The sequence below is a fragment of the Oncorhynchus kisutch genome, linkage group LG20 (assembly GCF_002021735.2).
Source record: "Oncorhynchus kisutch isolate 150728-3 linkage group LG20, Okis_V2, whole genome shotgun sequence".
NCBI classification, from domain to species: Eukaryota; Metazoa; Chordata; class Actinopteri; order Salmoniformes; family Salmonidae; genus Oncorhynchus; species Oncorhynchus kisutch.
In genome coordinates this window covers 14,786,288-14,801,347 of record NC_034193.2, presented here as the reverse complement: position 1 = coordinate 14,801,347, position 15,060 = coordinate 14,786,288, and positions in this window count along the sequence as shown.

Sequence of the window (15,060 nt, the reverse complement as noted above, 5' to 3'; positions counted from 1 at the left end):
GATGAAGGGAAATAACTCTCCCGGATAGGTAGGGTGAGGAGGCTTCTGTGTTTGCTGTTTTGAAGGTCAGAGGTGAATTGAGCGAGTCTGTGGCTCAGGTTTAGATTGATTAAAACAAGGAGCAACTGTAGATCTCCTGATTAAAGTAACTAAGAAGCATTTTCTTGATAGTCTGTCCCCTGGCTGAGGCTTATCATTTATTTTTGGTGTGGTCTTGTTCTGATGGTCAGTGCTCGAGGGTCAATACACCCAACACATTCATGCATCGATCAGCACGTGAACAGATATCACACACCAAATATCACACACCAAATATGACTATTTCAGTTCAGATCAATAGAGCACAAAAACATTGTTGGATTTGGCAAAGCCTACCCTGCAAATAATAGGATCCTGAAATGAATTACTGCTGGACATAAACAGCATGGTCCAGTGAGCTCTGTTGACATTTTATTTAGGGGTCTTGGGTAAAGAACAGCGACCCACTGCTGTGCTTTACTGTCTGAGTCTGATTCCCATGATGCCTTACAGTCCTAGGGATGGCTGGATAAAACAGACTGACTGACTAACTAAAAATACCTCCTCTGTTCTAGAGCAATCATCCTCATAGGCCACTGAACACAGAAAAACAACTACTGGGTTTCCTGGGTATCCCAAAAGCAGTTTTAAAAACAGCATTTAACACTTTTTCTTATCAGAGTAGCCCAAACATGAGTACCACTATCCTACTACTGTGATGTTTATGTTAATGCTACAGTTCATATATTATAGTAAATAGATAATAAATTACGATAATACTGCATTTTCTTAGGTAATCCATCAACTTTCTCATAACATGCTCATAATAATCTACTATAAGTAGAAATGCAAGATTTGCAGCAACCAAGCCAAGAGTCCATGGATCGTTTCACCTTTCTGCAGGTCAAAAGGTCAGGTATGTCAGACAGCAGCTGTGGGCGATAAACCCTGTCCAGTCACTACTTTTAGACACGTTATATTACTCCTACTCATTCATACCAATAGACCCCTTTACACTGCCAACGCCTCACCTTAGCCAGCATCCCAGAATGGCTCCTCTGCTATTCGCTCCATGTGAATGAGCCCAATAGCCTGACAGATGTGTGTTAACTTTGGTTACTCATCAGATGAGTTGAATGAGTTGATATGGAGAGTAATGTTTCCAGACTTTATGGTGTTATAATGACACATCAATTTGAATTCCATTACAATTCAAAATATTTCCAGACACGGTAACAGGTGCCTTTCAGCTGGACATAGTATTTGGAGTTGTCAGTGGTTCTCTATTTTTAGAAAATCCCCCACTCAGTATTGATACTATCAGCTTGAACATTGAAGCCAAAGTAAGATCTGTGTTTGTAACCGGGGTCTTGAGAAACAGGATGTTTCATCATTGTTTACTGACATATTTGAGTCATTTCCCTTTTGCTCATTGCAGTGAAAATTGTTAATTTGTCAGGGACTATTTCAATCGAATGGTCTGTCTTAATTAATTCTTACTGGAGTCTTTGTCAACTGAAATGATTGCATATCATTTCTGGTAGAGGTCAAATGAAAGAATTCCTCTCAAGTCTATGGAATTATGCTGATCAGTCAAATACCAGTCTTGTGTAGACATAGCCTTTCCTTACAAAGGTAGGATTTTCTGTTATTTCACTAGGCCATTTCATTAGTACACGTCACAGTGCAATGTGTCAGCCATTTCATCACCTTGGAAAGAAACACTTGCCCTCTCCCACACTCTTCCTTCTTAGTATTAGGATTTACTTCATGTGGTTTTGATACACTCCACTCTGATGTGAAAGCATTGTAGCCGTGTCTAACGAGACATGGCATATTGGCAGACAAACACATGATTAAAATTCCATTTCATTATCTCTTCATTATCAAGTTGTCCACAGCAGAACGTTCATTTGAGACAGAGTTCTGATTTACAAAACAACGGCTGAGAATGTGTCCTACTAATATGTCCTACTAATAACGCCAGGCAACCCCAAAATACCAGACACTACCCCATAGGTGAAACATTGCAGAGTAACTCCTGATCAATAGTCAAATGCATCTGAGTGACTGTTGTAATGTCCATTACTTAATGGGCCAACTCTGTTACTAGTTGATATTGGTGACATGGACTGGTGAATGGGCCACATCTCCAAGATACTCCTTTACTGTACGGTAGAGGTGGAAACTCATTGTGTAACACATACTTTGTCTTAATGTCACACGCTGTGACCAGATAATGTTTACGACCTCGTCTCCTATTTCGTCCTGTCAAGCCCTCATGTAGAATGTAATGACATATTTAAGGGTTTTAAAGATGATAATCAAGTTTGGTAGACATCACTAGAGATTCATAGAGCACAGCACACAATAACGAATGTTATCCACTTATAAAATCATTTTCAATATTCTAAGCTCTGTAACATTTTAAATTTGAGCTTTTCTCTGAGGTTTCTTTGTTACTTACTTGCATATTATTCTTGGCGCATGCCTCAGCTGCCTGGCATGGTGGAAGAATAATCTAAATGTCAACTGTCACTCACATTAGTCAGAGTCTTGGGCTACAGTGTCTAGAGAAAGTATTCATACCCCTTGAATTATTCCACATTTTGTTGTGTTACAGCCTACATAGATTTATTTTTATCACCCAAAAACCTATTTTTTGCAAATTTATTGAAAATTAAGTTCAGAAATACCAAATTTACATACGTAAGTATTCACACTCCTGAGTCAATACATGTTAGAATCACCTTTGGCAGCGATTACAGCTGTGAGTCTTTCTGGGTAGTTCTATAAGAGCTTTGCACACCTGGATTGTGCAACATTTGCACATTATTATTTTTAACATTCTTCAATCTCTGTCAAGTTTTTGATCATTGCTAGAGAGCCATTTTAAAGTTTTTCCATAGATTTTCAAGTTGATTTAAGTCAAAACTGTAACTAGGCCACTCAGGAACATTCAATGTTGTCTTGGTAAGCAACCCCAGATTTTGCTTTGTGTTTAAAGTTATTGTCCTGCTGAAAGGTGAATTTGTATCCCAGAGTGTGTTGGAAAGCAGACTGAACCATGGTTTCCTCTAGGATTCTGCCTGTGCTTAGCTCTATTACTCCCTAGTCCTTGCTGATGACAAGCATACCTGTTAAATAAGCATACCTGTTAAACCTCTTTCAAACCCTCTCTCTGGCCCTGGGACAAAGAGGCACAAACTTTAGAGAGAAACTCTCCAGCCCAGCAGAGGCTACCATCCTCCGGTTTCACACCTCTGGCCCTTGGAAACTCTGTTGCTAGGGGCAACTCTCTCCTGACCTGTGTCATGTGACACATACCTTGCTAGCCAATCAGTGGCCTAGCCAGGGGCAGGAGAACCCCCAACATAATCTTTGAACTCTTCAGTTGCATTTTGGAGCCCAGGTTTGGAGCCACTTATTACAACTCTTCCAGTAGTCCATCCTTCTTCCTGTTTGCTATGTGTGTGTGCCCGTCTTGTGTGGCAATAAATGTGTGTTCTCCTACTGGTCATTTCAGTCCTCTTACCGGGACGCTAGGTCAGTTGCACTTACAATCTAAACCGGCACCTCTATCGAAGTCCATCACCAGTTGGTGGCTCTCTTTTTCAATACCCATAACATGATGCAGTCACCACAATGCTTGAAAATAATGAAGAGTGGTACTCAGTGATGTGTTGGATTTGCCCCCAAACATAACGCTTTGTATTCAGGAAATACAATTATTTTCTTTGCCACATTATTTATATAGTTTTACTTTAGTGCCTTATTGCAAACAGGATACATGTTTTGGAATATTTTTTATTCTATACAGGCTTCCTTCTTTTCACTCTGTCATTTAGGTTCGTATTGTGGAATAACTACAATATTGTTGATCCATCCTCAGTTTTCTCCTATCACAGATATTCAACTCTGTAACTGTTTTAAAATCACCATTGGACTCATGGTGAAATACCTGACTGGTTTCCTTCCTCTCCAGTAACTGTGTCTTTGTAGTGACTGGGTGTATTGAGACACCATCCAAAGTGTAAATTAATAACTTCACCATGCTCAAAAGGATATTGAATGTTTTTTTGTTTTTTTTACCCATCTACCAATTGGTGCCCTTCTTTGCGAGGCATTGGGAAACTTCCTTGGTCTTTGTGGTTGAATCTGTGTTTGAAAGTCTCTGGGACCTTAGGTGTACAGAGATGAGGTAGTCATGAGGTGTCCATGTAACTTATTATGGGACTTGTTAAGCACATTTTTACTCCTGAATTTATTTAGGCTTGCCATAACAAATTGGCTGAATAGTTATTGACTAAAGACTTTTCAGCTATTCCATTTTTTATGAATTTGTACAAATGTATAAAAACATAATTATATTTTTACATTATGGGGTATTGTGTTTAGGCCAGTGACACAGAATCTCTATTTCATATTTTTGTATTCAGACTGTAACACAACAAAATGTGGAAATATTCCAGGGCTGTGAATTCTTTCTGGAGGCACTATACTGTAGCTGCTCGTAATTGTACAGAGAGCCATTGTTATACGAAGAGAAAGGGTGAAGAAGATACACTGTACATGAAGTTATTGTATGAGTGTTTGATATTATTTTATGCAGTTTACCATGATAAATCAAATACAAGTTTATTGGTTGGGTCAACAGATTTGCAGATGTTATTGCAGGTGCAGCAAAATTGTTATGTTCCTAGCTCCAGCAGTGCAGTAATATCTAGCAATACAATAACAATACACACATAATCCAAAAAGTCCAAAAACAAACAAGAAAGTAAGAAATATCAGAATGAACAATATCAGTCTTGAATATAAATATATCCTCTGAGTATACCAAACATTAGGAACATCCCCCTCCCCCACTCTATCAGAACACATCCAACCTCTTGAACCCTCACAGGGCTACGTGATATCTGTCTACTCCACTGGGACCCTGGAATGTCGAAATGGCACGAGGAAATAGAAAGTAAACAAACAGTATGATGTAAACCACGCAGAAAGAGTCACAGAGCTCTTGAGAAAGAATGCCGTTTTATTGCTTAAAGGGAATAAAGGAGACAGGAGTGCTTGAGACAGTCATCTAAGGCCAGCCTGTCATGTCAACAATGAGAGTGAGGTTTGATTTCACATCGACATGCCACGAGCATTAATGTCAACACGCCCTGCGAATATACAGGTGAGAAACATGAAAAGGAGTGAGTGAAAAATGGCTTAGTCAACGTTGACTTCGGCTAGAATGAGTTCTCACAATGAGTCAGAAATGTCTATTGTATTGCACATACCTGTTGCTTTCAGAGTGGCATGACTGCACTTTCTAATTGGCAAGGCACATGTTCAATGAACGTGGAAGTACTGAGAAAGTGTATTTCCTTGAGCAAAGCAGTCATATGAGTTCTCATTTTATATTGACATTTTAGACATTTAGCAGACGCTCTTATCCAGAGCGACGTACAGGAACAGTTAGGGTTAAGTGCCTTGCTCAAGGGCACATTGACAGATTTTTCACCTAGTCGGCTCGGTTACTGGCCCAATGCTCTTAACTGCTACGCTACCTGCCGTCCCAAAAGAGTATTATTAAGTAACATGAGTTCTTCACAGTTGGAGAAAAACAATCCTTTTCTCAAACACTGTTGTATGGCAATGGCATCGCCTCATATCCTTCCTTCCACATGGCCATGTTTTGCTTGTGTTTTGAAACCGATGGACAGGGATTGTGGTGGATATGCTTCAGAGCATGTGTCGCAAATTCACATCAGAGTGGCCGGTGAGGACCGGAGTAGAGCAAACATGGGGATTATATCATTCCTCAGGGACACTGTTCTTCCCTCTATTTATAGCGTGCTGATCTCACTGACCATAATGATGTCCCAGGCTCAAACATGGAGACTGAAGGGCCACAGGCAGAGGTTTCTCCTCATAGCTGGGATTTCTCATGTCTGAAGTAAAATGGCCAGGAAAAAAACTGAGGCATACTTAGTACGTTCTACAACTTAAGTAACGTACTGTAACTAGGACACAGTCTTCTGAATTATAAACATTTGACTGGATTGTATTCAACTGACATTTCACCCTCTCTTTCCAGATTCACAGCCATGTCATTACATTGTAAATCACAAGGCCCCATCTAGCATAAGCCCGGCTTAAAATAAGCCATCGGTCTTCATATGTACTGTATATAGGGATATGTTACCCTAGACGAAAGCCTTATATATTTATTTCCCCCCTGTGATATACAGTGTATTCTGAAAGTATTCAGACCCCTTGACTTTCTACATTTTGTTACATTACAGCCTTATTCTAAAATGGATTAAATCGTTTCCCCCCCTCGTCAATCTACACACAATACCCCATAATGACAAAGCAAAAAACTGAAATATCACATTTACATAAGTATTCAGACCCTTTACTCAGTACTTTGTTGAAGTACCTTTGGCAGTGATTCCAAACTTCTTCTATTTAAGAATGTGGAGGCCACTGTGTTCTTGGAGACCTTCAGTATTGCAGATTTTTGACAGACAATTCCTTCGACCTCATGGCTTGGTTTTTGCTCTGACATGCACTGTCAACTGTGAGACCTTATATAGACAGGTGTGTGCCTTTCCGAATCATGTCCAATCAAATGAATTTACCACAGGTGGACTCCAATCAAGTTGTAGAATGGAAACAGGAGGAATCTGATGTAACGGCGTTCTTCGTTTGTCGAAAGAGAGTCGGACCGAAATGCGTGGTGGTTAATCATGATCTTTAATAAAGAAAACGGCGATACATGAAATAACTAAATAAATACGAAAACAACAAACGGAACGTGAAACCTATTACAGCCTATCTGGTGAACACTACACAGAGACAGGAACAATCACCCACGAAAGACAAAGCGAACTCAGGCTACCTAAATACGGTTCCCAATCAGAGGCAACGAGAAGCACCTGACTGCTGATTGAGAACCGCCTCAGGCAGCCAAGCCTATACAACACCCCTAATCAGCCGCGATCCCAAATACTACAAACCCCAATATGAAACACAACACACAAACCCATGTCACACCCTGGCCTGAACAAATAATTAAAGAAAAAATACTAAGACCAAGGCGTGACATCTGAGCTCAATGTCGAGTCTCACAGCAAAGGGTCTGAATACTTATGTGAAGGTATTTCTGTTATTATTTTTAATAAATTAGCACAATTTTTTTTTAACCTGTCATTATGGGGTATTGTGTGTAGATTGATGAGGAAAATGTTTTATTTCATACATTTTAGAGTAAGGCTGTAACGCAACAAAATGTGGAAAAAGCGAAGGGGTCTGAATACTTTCCAAAGGCACTGTAACTGCATAGGCCTGCCATATTTGCTCCGAATACTACTATCAACATATAGCCTGTTCAAGAAAAGATTACAATCTTCAACTCATCAACTCAAAATGTATCTAAGCTAACATACGCAAGCCTGTTTCAATGAAAATGCCTCTTATACCCATTTTAAATTACTATTATACGAACCCTTAAGACCCTCATCCCTGTATAGTGGATTTATCTTCTGGACTTTCAAATCCGAGTTTGATATACACGCTAATCTTGACCCAGTTCAAGTGGTCAAACTTTAATTGAGGAATTATCATAAGATAGCTACAGTAATTTCATATCGATAGTAAGGTGTGTCTGAATATTCTCTGGACAGAGCCTTGAGCTTTGGCACAGAGATAACAGGGATTCCTTTAAAACAGGGGGAAATTGAAAACATATTTTCAAAGACTTCACTTATTTCGCCTCAGCATAACGGCACGCTCCACTCAAGTCTAACCAAATCCTCCCAGGATTTTCCGGTAATGAAAACATTGGGGCATAACTATTCTACCCCATACCCCCATCACTCCTTCCCTATATCCCTCCACCCCTTCCTCCCCTGCATACTTCCATCTGTAAACCTATTTCATCAAAGAACACCACTCTTCATTCTCTCATATTCTTTACTTTATAACTTTACATTTACCATAATGGATGGGTGGATGGATGGATGGAGGGATGGTTAAAAAGCTATTCTAAAAGATGAATATGCAGTAGAACTGATCATCCAAACCTGTCGTATTCTTTGCTGTGTCTTTCCCTATCTTGAGCCCTTGTGCAATGAGGAAAACTGGCCTTAGGGTCTTCCTGAAGGGCAGTAAGCTACTCTGCTGTCCTTGCCTGAAGGCAGTGGGGGAGAGGAGAAAGCTGCATGACCTGAAGCGGATTGAACTGTGGGTGTAAAATCCCTCTCAGAAGGGAAGTATTCACACTTTATATGTTGCTAGGCTGTTGATCTTTGATTGGGAATAATTCCAACCATGCAGCTGTGCACCTGATCTGAAGTCTGCTTATAGACCAGAGAATGGAGTGTATCAAGACATCCTGAACTGTTGACTGAGTTTACCCAGGCATGGATGGTTCTGGCATAGCTTAAAGGTCAACAGAGGTGTGTATGACAATAAACGTGAAGACAAAGGGAGAGGGTGGATCCCAAACGCCACCCTTATTTAAAGCCGTAATATGTCACTTTTTGGGCGACCCGGCCAAATCCACATAGAAATGTGAGTTATGGATCTGTCATTCTCATTGAACGCACATGTTAGAAGAGGTGGATCTATGTGCACTATTTCTATGCTTTCTGCTCTTAAGTTTAGTTTTTGTGTCTTTTACTTTTGAACACCATCTTCAAACAGCTGAAAATACAATATTTCTGGTTATGGAAAATATATTTCATGTTGGTTTAAATGGTACAATGATACTGTAAACTATTCTTTCTTTTTTTGTCACATAAACTGAAATTAGGCAAACTATTTTAATTTTAGCAACCAGGAATGATGTCCTTTTTATTACACAGATAACAAAAGGTAGCATAGCGGTTAGAACATTGGGCCAGTAACCGAAAGGTTGCTGGTTTGAATCCCTGAGCCGACTAGCTGAAAAATCAGTTGATGTAAGAGCATTATTATTACAATTAGATATTGTTTGTTTGAAATAGTCCCCATTTGTTGAATAGAAAGCAAACCAAACAGAGTGTCACACCTACCAGCTGTAAACATGTTTGTGAATCATACTTTACTAACCACACCTACAGTACGATAGGTTGTGTTCCAACTCCTGTCTGTGGAGCAGTCAGAAACACAGACCTTCAACACAAAGCCAAAGTAGAATGTTGAACCAGTCATTTTTAAACCACCAAATTGGACGTAATGGGAGGAAATTAAAACACAATGGAGAACGGTTTATAATGGGAAGCCCATGTGTGTCATTGCCAGACAACCCGTCTTTCCAAAAGGGAAGTTTTGTCAGCTTATCAAGCCCATAGAAGCACTAAATTGCTTTGACACCAAAAGCCAAAGACATAGCCTGTTTAATTCAATGAGCTCTCATTTGCATCCATAGGGAGTTCTTCTGCATTCCACCAAGGTTTTTAAGAGCACTTCCAAGCCCCAATTAGGTCAAGAATGAAGACAAGGTTATGTAAGGAAATAGGGTTTTATCCCTGTGCCTAGAAAGGTCTATCTGTTTTGACATCATTTTATATTCCACAAACAGTACACATACACTGAGTGCTAAATTAACGTAGCTGCCTGTTGCAGGACATATCATAGGTCAGCTCTATTCTGACATGACCTTTAATGATAAACAGTTTAATGTAACATGTGTCCTGGGTAGTAATAGTAGCCCACAGAGACTATGACATGTAGACCTATGTTTTCGTCATATCACAAGCTAACCCTTAGCTAACCTATAACAGATATACATTGCATACCATAAGAGCTATCAAATGAAAAGGTGCCACTGGGCAATAACTGGGTGCACCAAGATTGTTTCCACGTCACCACAGTGTTGTTCATATGTCCACCAGTGGCGTGCAGAACAGGAGCTTCCTGTTTAAGCAAACACACAGCGACTGAGTAGATGGCAAGGTCAGGCAGGATAACAGCTTCTAAAACTGGGCCAGATCGAGAATCAGGGGGAGGGAGGGAGGGCAGGAGAGCACTGGATGTGGGATAAACAGGATATATCACCAATTTGTGACTCAGTGGAGATTGTCTGCATGGAGATGACAGCCCAGTATAGTATTCACCTTATTTTTACCTGAGTTAAAGGTACTTTCCGGGATATGAAGCGCAAGAAATATGTAACATATTGCATGAATTGGATTCGCAACATATCACAGGAACTGAAAAATTCTGTTATGAATATCACAGGAAGTGATAACGTAGTACACAACTGGATGACGTAATATACCAACAACGGGACCAGTTTTGGCTCGTGAGCACCACTTTCAAAACGACTGACTGAAACTACACAAAAGTTTGAGTGCATCATTAAGGGTGTGAATATGTCTATTTTTTAATTCCCTCTTTTCTGCAGACGTTTTGTAGCTTGTGGGCATAAAGGCTGAGGTGAAAAGCAAGCCTCCTTTGTTGTTTTGCCATAACCCAACTCTCTACACTCTTAAACCCATAACAGCAGAATCATTTGGTGAGACAGAATCTGAGAGAGACGAAGAAAGAGAAATACACATAGATAGAAATACACAGAGAGAGAGAGAGAGAGGGCGAGAGAGAGAGAGAGAGAGAGAGAGAGAGAGAGAGAGAGAGAGAGAGAGAGAGAGAGAGAGAGAGAGAGACAGAGAGAGAGACAGAGAGAGAGAGAGAGAGAGACAGAGAGAGAGAGAGAGGGAGAGAGACAGAGAGAGAGAGAGAGAGAGAGAGAGTAGGGGGGTGGGCATGGACCATGAGCTCATGGGCTCCTGAGTTATTCTGAAAAAAAAAGGAATTATAGTTGGATGAATGTAGATAAACTTAGATTTTTTTCACAAGGACAAACCAAATCAAAATTCCATACCTAATACCTTGATTTTGGACAAAATTACCTGAAAGGATTCTTACTACCAATGACTATCAAGAAAAAACTTCTAACAAACCAGAACCTGCAGAAGAAACACATCGTAAACCTGGAAATACCATCCAACACAAAACTGAGTGAGTAATGTTCAGTCTGAACATACTTCTGAAGCCAAAAAGTAAAATACAATAATCTCTAGGTAATTTTGTATTATAGAGCTTAATAAATCCTCGGCTCCCGAGTGGTGCAGCGGTCTAAGGCGATGCATATCAGTGCAAGAGGTGCCACTATAGTACTTGATTCAAATCCAGGCTGTATAACATCCGGGCGGGATTAGGAGTCCCATAAGGCGGCGCACAATAGGCCCAGCACCGTCCGGTGTAGGCCGTCATTGTAAATAAGAATTTGTTCTTAACTGACTTTCCTAGTTAAATAAAGGTTACATTTAAAAATAAGTCTACTAAGCTACCAATCTGCTAGGACAGAACAGACCTGGCTGCAACTTCAATTAGCACTGAAAAGTGAGATGTGTGAAAACTCATGAGCCTAACAATGGCAGCAGTTTCAAAGTCTCCCCCATCCAAATGCAGAGGCCTTTGAAGCCTCCTGTGCCATGCCGTATCCCTGTACAGATGTCATCATAGTACAGTACTAGTTGGACATTAAAAAGAACACTACACAGAATAAGTACAAAAATAAGCTACTCATGGTCAATCCAGAGACACTATTTGCTGACTGCTACAAATAGGGCACATAAGCAACTTCATTTTCCACACAGACCATCCCCTGGCATGGCACAGTGCTATAAGAGCACACTACCCCTATGTCGAGAGAGAGAGAGTATTGCTCCAGGGTGGAAACTCAGAATACAAGACATTGAGGAAATTGAAACAACCTGTACAAGTCTGGGACAGTAATGGTGCAGGGAATCCTCATGAAACTTCCAGCAGGACTTTTACGGGATCAAAGAGAGAGCACAGCAGGAAAAGCTCTCTCTCGGTGACGACTCCTCCGTCCTGAGTGAGTCTGATCACACCTCTACAAACTGTCCTGCAGACGAGGATAGTCGTCTGCAGTCGGAACACATGGCACAGCTAAATGCAGTGAAGGAGGAGGGAGAGAAACACATTTCACAGATAACAGGACTGAAGGAGGAGGTGAGGAAGCTGAGATGTGACAGAGAGCAGGACACTCCCTCAGAGAAGCCAGCAGAACAGAACACCTCAGACCCAGACCACAACCTCAGCACCACAATGGGACAGACAACACAGGACCCCACCCCTTCCTTACAGCCTCCCTGTCAGCTACCCCGATAGCTCTCCTGACAATCCCCACCCCTAGGCATGCCCTGGAGCTGTTGTCAGGGGACAGATTAGGTTCCCCCACCCACATTATAATTCATGACCTGAGGGCCCAGCAGGAACGGGTGGACACAGCACTCAAGGGAGTGATTGAAAAAGCTTCTTCCACTTTCCCCAACGCACAAGTGATTATCTCCACCTTGCTACCATGAAAATACATTCACCTTACCACCATACAGCAGGTGAACGCAAGCATTTCCCGGGACTGTGCCTCAAAACCTAATGTCTACCTGGCCCACCACTCCACCCTGGACTTGAACAGCCTTTACGACCAGGTCCACCTCTACAAGGCAGCAATCCCAACTATTGCCGCGACCCTGAAGGAAGTCACCCATAACCGCAGCCCCAGCACCTCACACAGGAGCAACAGAGCAATGGACAACATGCCCAGACCAGCGAGAAACCCTCCCAGACCTGCAAGACCCACTTCTAAAGGACCTGCACTGAGAGAACCCTCGCCAAGAGGACCTACACCCAGTCCACAGCTTCACCAGCTGAGACCAACCTAAACAAACCCTGGGCTCACCCTATATAGGCCCCTCCAGATCAGACCTATGCCCCTTTGAGACAGATCCACTGGTTGCCCTCTAGGTTACAGAGAGCTGGTAGTCTTATCCACCAAACTACCAGGTGTGAAACAGGGAAGAGACTCAGGGGGTATGCTAATTTGGTATAGAGCAGACCTAACCCACTCTATTAAATTTGTTAAAACAGGAACATTTTACATCTGGCTAGAAATTAAGAAATTATCTCAACAGAGACAAATGTCCTCATGTGTGCTACCTATAGCCCCCCAATAGAATCCCCATACTTTAATGATGACAGCTTCTCCATCCTAGAGGGGGAGATCAACCATTTCCAGGCCACGGGACATGTACTAGTCTGTGGCGTCCTAAATGCCAGAACTGGACAAGGACCTGACACTCCCAGGACACAGGGGGACAAACACCTACCTGGAGGTGACAGCATTCCCTCCCAACTATGCCCCCCTAGACACAACTATGACAAAACAACAAAAATGGGTCACAACTGCTGTAGCTCTGTTGCACACTTGGTCTGTACATAGTCAATGGTAGGCTTTGAGGAGACTCCTATGGTAGGTACACCTACAGCTCATCCCTTGGCAGGTGTACTGTAGATTACTTTATCACTGACCTCAACCCAGAGTCTCTCAGAGCATTCACAGTCAGCCCAATGACACCCCTATCATATCACAGCAAAATCACAGTCTACCTGGACAGAGCAATACTCAATCATGAGGCATCAAAGCCAAAGGAACTGCACACTATTAAGAAATGCTATAGATGGAAGGAAAGTAGTGTAGAAACCTACCAAAAACAATTAGGCAACAACAATTTCAATCCCTTTTAGACAACTTCCTGGACAAAACATTTCACTGTGAAGGTGTAAACTTGGCAGGAGAATGTAACGCTTGTTGTCTGGGGAAGGAGAGGAGGACCAAGGTGCAGCGTGGTAAGTGTTCATATTATTTAATGAAATATGCAACACTAGACAAAACGACAAACAAACAGTCCTGAAAGGTGAAACAAAAACACTAAACAGGAAACAACCACCCACAAAACACAATGGAAAATAGGCTACCTAAATATGGTTCTCAATCAGGGACAACGATTGACAGCTGCCTCTGATTGAGAACCATACCAGGCCAAACACAGAAATAGAAAATCATAGACAAACTAACATAGACAACCCACCCAACTCACGCCCTGACCATACTAAAACAAATGACAAAACAAAGGAACTAAGGTCAGAACGTGACAGGGGATGAATACAGGCACTGTCTACGCCTTCACTATGATGAATCACTAAAACAATACAGAAATCACTACGGAAAAAGAAGGAACAGCACGTCAGAAATCCGCTCAATGTAATTGAAGAATCCATAGAATCTAATCACTTCTTGGAATATTGGAACACAAAAAAAATAAACAATACGAAGAGTTATCTATCCAAAACGGAGATGTATGGATAAACCACTTCCCCAATCTTTTTGGCTCTCTAACAAATATCAAACAGCAAAAATATATACATGATCAATTACAAATCTTAGAATCAGCTATAAAAAGACTACCAGAACCAAATGGATTCTCCAATTACGTTGAATGAACTACAGGACAAAATACAAACCCTTCAAACCCAAAAAGGCCTGTGGTGTTGACGGTATCCTACATGAAATGATAAATTATACAGACCACAAATTGCAATTGGCTATACTTAAACTCTTTAACATCATCCTGGCATCTTCCCCAATATTTGGAACCAAGGACTGATCACCCCAATCCACAAAAGTGAAGACAAATTTGACTCTAATAACTACCGTGGGATATGTGTCAACAGCAACCTTGGGAAAATCCTCTGCATGATAATTAACAGCAGACTCGTACATTTCGTCATTGAAAACAATGTACTGAGCAAATGTAAAATTGGCTTTTTACCAAATTACCGTACAACAGACCATGTATTCACCCTGCACACCCCAATTGACAAACCAAAACAAAGGCAAAGTCTTCTCATGCTTTGTTGGCTTAAAAAAAGCTTTTGACTCAAAATGGCATGAGGGCCTGCTATACAAATTGATGGAAAGTGGTGTTGGGGGAAAAACATACGACATTATAAAATCCATGTAAACAAACAGCAAGTATGCGGTTAAAATTGGCAAAAAAAACGTGAACAATTATTTCCACAAGGCTGTGGGGTGAGAGGGATGCAGCTTAAGCCCCACCCTCTTCCACATATATATCATCGACTTGGCGAGGGAACTAGAACAGTCTGCAGCACCCGGCCTCACCCTACTAGAAT